A 5,329-nucleotide genomic window follows, 5' to 3' on the forward strand; every position below is an offset into this window, starting at 1 on the left:
GCCTAATTGTTGTAAATAAGAAGTTCAAAGGCCCTGGGGATTCCTAAACAGGTCACAAAATGTTCTTCTTAGGACCAAAGCTAAAACCTGGGGGTCACAGTGATAAATGGGACGATTGTTCAGTACAAGCCAGAGTTAAGGGGGCGGGGGGAGGTGGTGTGATCATTCAGGGTTCTCAAACAGTAGCACCAGAAAGTGTTGCATCTGCTGAAAGTCCAAGGGGGGTGAGGAGTTGAACGTGCTGCCTATATCTAACAGCACAAGATGTTTGGTGACAGCTATCAAGTGTGAAATCTGTAAGTGAGGGACATGGCAACAAGGACACTCTAGAGGAACATGGTTCAACAGCTACCCTGCAAATTAAGGTTTCAGTGTGAACTTGCGAAATCAGTGTCATCTCAGAAGCTCCATGAAAGAAACACTTGCGCAGTAACACGAAAATGAAATTCAATACTGAAGAGCGGATCTGTCTAGACCTCTGAGAATCAACAAGTGAAAAGGCTTCTAGCGGTCCACAGAAGAATGGACTGAAGTTTTGAATGCTGGAATTGTCCTTACTACTATTTTCCTTGGATGGCCTCTGGAGCTTTCAAGAAGTAGCTGGAAGTTCTATTCTTTTAACTACAATGCATTACGATTTTATTCCTTATTGTCTAAAGTTATTGCATATTTCAGTTTTTGCAAGGATACTAGAGAATTGTTATAAAATAGATACAGGAGTATTCAAGTGGAGTTTTAGTTTCCTATAATTAAAAACAAAGGGGTGGGGAGGAAGCCCTCTTTGAAAAACTAGCTGGAACACATTAGGGTTTTCTGCCTGTTGGCGTTTTCAGACACGCATGGTGAGGATGTGGCAGAATAGATAGTAAGTGCAATTGCAAGTAATATAAGACTGTATGAACAGGAAAAGCATATAGGAACTATGAAGGTAGTACAGGAAGAGGCAGCCCTCGGAAAAAGACAAAAATATATTTGAAAATCATACATATGGGGGAAAAGACTAACAGTTGATAAAAACTTCAGCATTACAGGGTTAATTGCTATTTCTCTGAGCTTCTCTGAAATGTACTGTAAGCTAAAGTACACCCTTCATGAAAAACCAGAGCCACAAACCACAATTTAATGTTGACATTTCTTTGTTTCTGTACTATTTAATCACAAAAATCCCAGCAGCACTTCCATGTCTAAAAGAAAATCATGGGCCTTCCTCTTCCTTTATATGCTTTTTAAGTCCTTTCTTTCAGTAATTTCTCTCTTGATTCCCATTCTTTCTCTGTTCATATTCAGGAAATAATTTCATGATAGTGCATTGTCTTCCTGATATGCAATATATGTACTAGTAGTGCTGTCTCTAAGGGATAAATTCTCTAGAAGCAGCGCCCCTCTCTCTACACGGCACACATGAAACAGAAAAGATTATTTTGCGCCATGTTTTGCCATGACAGGGTGCAGGAAAGATGGACGAGTCTGTCAATACTGTGACCTCTGCTGGGAATAAAACACTTCAAAAGCTTCTGAGGAAATTTTAGCTCCCACATGAATATGAATGGCAGCTTTCAAATGCAGTTCCCAGTCACACATGGAAGTTAAATGATTCCCTAAGATCACTGAGTGGGTGGAATAATACCACAAACAGCTGAGCTGTAATCCATGCATCTCATATATTCATTTTTCTTTGGCACAGTAACACATTCATTTGCCGAAGACACTCTGAGCTGGAGTCATATAACATTCATATGCAGATATTAAACAATGACTAGTATTTCATGCATATAGCACACAACAAAGTTGCAGTACATAAAAACAATTTTTAAAAATCGCAGCTAATAAATTTACAAAAAAATATTAACATGATTAGCCAGCCAAACAGACCTAAACCCCAGTTAATATCGTTGCTGTTTTACCATTAACAATAAAAACATGTTGCCAAAATCTGTGTAATCTTGGGTTTATTTGGAAAGATGAGGTCAGAAATGTAGCTCGGGGAAGCTCGAATGGAAAGGTTCATCACATCTGTAGCCTATAACTGAAGAGACAGTTCAACACAGTTAGCTGAAGAAATGTCAAAGGAAGAGAATTTCAGTATGATTTTCAATCACTAAAAAAAAGATAGAGAAATAGTTTTGTGGCAATTTTAAACCATTCACAAGAGCTTCAAAAGAAGGCAACAAGTAGGCTGTATGATCATTATCAATGAATTTTAACAGAAGAAATATGCTAGTAATCTAAATATCAATAGTGCACTGATATAAATGTGTTTCATTCTTAAAAAGAACTACTGGGTATCTTCAAAGTTAGAAGAATGAATTATAAAATTCAAATGCAATTTGTAGATCGGTTAGAAATAACGTTCACGCTAGCGCAGCATCTTGCCCTTTTTACCAGTGTAACAATAACTCTGGCATAATCTGTTTATACATACAATTTGTAGCTGTATATAGAGACAGAAAAATCATTGCCATGTTTATTTGTGTTACTAATGACATGTTGGCAACAAACAATACAATTAAGTACATCAATAAATAATCATAGGGCTAATACTGTTGATTTTTCCCCTGAATACTCTATTCATGTTATATGTGTGAAAAACTTCAGTAGTTATTAATCCATTTCAATGTGTGGATCTCCTATACAGAAGAAAAATATCCCAAAGTTAAGCTTGCTAGAAACACCCTTGCTGTTCTTGGCTACTTATTCGAAATATTCCACAAATCCCATGGCGTGTCAATACCACTCTGATTTTTAGACTTTTCAAAACTATGTCTTTAGCTTAATTATAACCATGTTTTTTCATGCCTCGTTAGTGTTCTGTGCTTGATGACCTTTGGCTTGTTTTTATGTATATTCAATAGCAAGGCACTTTATGTTGCTTTCCTTTGATCACTTTGCATGTTAGTACCTTTTTCCTTTATGATTCAAGCAACAACATCTTTGTTCATATTAATTTAAGGCAAGAATGTGATACATTCTTTGAAAGTGTAGGTGTTCCTGACACATCTCTTCCTTTCACATGGTGCATTTTTTCTTCAAACATTAGCACCCCAAGGCATGTGTGTGACTGAGCCTTGGGAATGTGTATTTCCGTTTGAAGTTTGTTTGCATTGCTAATTCACAACAGGGTGCAAAGTAAAGATTTCTGAGCACAGAAATAAGGACTGATTGCCCTTCTTTTATTTTTGGCATCTCATCCATAGACACATACATTTTGTTTCCATAATTATTGCAAACTCTAGACTTCGTACATATTGACAGCTTAATTTTGTACTAGACTATTACAGAAAACTCTAACTTAGAGACTGATTTACATCTATTTTGCTAACCTGTTATATGGAAAATACCTCCTCAATAGCAAAATTGGTAAAAAATTATATCAACTGAAATAACCTTTGTTGGCATATACAATATAGATTAAATGAAAAATATTGGATGAAAAGATGTGATTCCTATGACTTCATAGAAATTAAGTGGCTGCTTAACTTCAAGAATACAAGCAGTCCTACTTTGTGTCTCAGATTTAGCTAGTTTGAGTACTTGCATTGCTTTAAACACTAGTTACATACACAGTCCTATTGCCAATGGGAACTGAGAACCCTCAGCACCTTTCAAGACATGTTCAGCTCTCCTCAGGGTTAGGATGCTACTTGGACTCACATGTGTATGTCTCTAGAATGAAAGTGTATTTTATGCTGGATTAGGTTGCAAGGGATAGGAGCTGTTTGCTTGGACCCACTCCTTTTATGATTAAGAAAAGAAACAGAAAGATAAAGCTAGGAAATAATTGTTTTAAAACACAAGTGTAAACATAACCCTCCCCCAAATCTTTAACAACTGAGTAGATAAAATTATGTCTCAGATACCCACTCAAATAATGTCGCTTTCCTTTTTAATTTTGCATAAATGGTCTCCTTCAAAAGTTGAATTGTCCCGTCTTTTGGCGTTCAGTCTTGAAAACACCTACATATGTTCTTACATTTCAGACATCTCAATACTATATGCTCAGTCTTCTGTAATCTTTATTCATGATTTTTACTGAAGTCAGTCAAGTGATTAATTTGTGCTACCTCTAGATACAGAACTCTTCAGCTTCTCTTACCACTAAATTGAATGTCAGTACTTTTGTGGAGATACACGGAACAATCACCTACTTGAATGACAAAAATGAAAACAAAAAGTATTAAAATATGCTCTGATACGAACCTTCTATATTTTTAATTAAAAGCCTGATTGGTAAAACTGATATTCACGTCCCTAGTTATTAAAGCAGTCATTGCTCAGATATGGGAGCAAATACTCTCATTCAGTTGCTTATCTCTCCCCTGGGAAACATATGCTATGATAAAATGGAAAGTGACTGTTGATCAGGACACTATCACTTCAAGTTTGGTGACATGGACAGTGAGATTGAGTGCACTCTCAGCAAGTTTGCTGACGACACCAAGCTGCATGGCACAGTCGACACACTAGAGGGGAGGGATGCCATCCAGAGGGACCTGGACAGGCTTGAGAGGTGGGCCTGCATAAACCTCATGAAGTTCAACCAGGCCAAGTGCAAGGTCCTGCACCTGGGTCACAGCAATCCCAGGCACAAATACAGATTGGGCGGAGAATGGCTTGAGAGCTGCCCTGAGAAGAAGGACTTGGGGGTGCTGGTGGACGAGAAGCTCAACATGAGCCAGCAATGCGCGCTTGCAGCCCAGAGAGACAACAACATCCTGGGCTGCATTAAAAGAAGTGTGGCCAGCAGATCGAGGGATGAGATTCTGCCCCTCTACTCTGCTCTGGTGAGACCCCACCTGGAGTACTGTGTCCAGCTCTGGAGTCCTCAGCACAGGAAGGACATGGAGCTGTTGGAGCGGGTCCAGTGGAGGGCTATGAAGATGATCAGAGGGCTGGAGCAACTCTCCTATGAAGACAGGCTGAGAGAGTTGGGGTTGTTCAGCCTGGAGAAGAGAAGGCTCCAGGGAGACCTTATAGCAGCCTTCCAGTACCTAAAGGGGGCCTACAGGAAGGGTGGGGAGGGACTCTTTATCAGGGAGTGTTATGATAGGACAGGGGGTAACAGCTTCAAGTTGAGAGAGGGTAGTGAGAGAGGGTAGATTTAGATTGGATATCAGCAAAAAATTCTTTACTGTGAGGGTGGTGAGACACTGGAACAAGTTGCCCAGGGAAGTTGTCAATGCCCCATCCCTGGAAGTGTTCAAGGCCAGGCTGGATGGGGCTTTGAGCAGCCTGGTCTAGTGGAAGGTGTCCCTGCCCAGGGCAGGGGGGTTGGAACTAGATGATCTTCAAGGTCCCTTCCAACCCAAACCATTCTGTGATTCTGTGATTC

Source organism: Larus michahellis, chromosome 1, assembly GCF_964199755.1.
Source record: "Larus michahellis chromosome 1, bLarMic1.1, whole genome shotgun sequence".
In the NCBI taxonomy this organism is placed as follows: Eukaryota; Metazoa; Chordata; class Aves; order Charadriiformes; family Laridae; genus Larus; species Larus michahellis.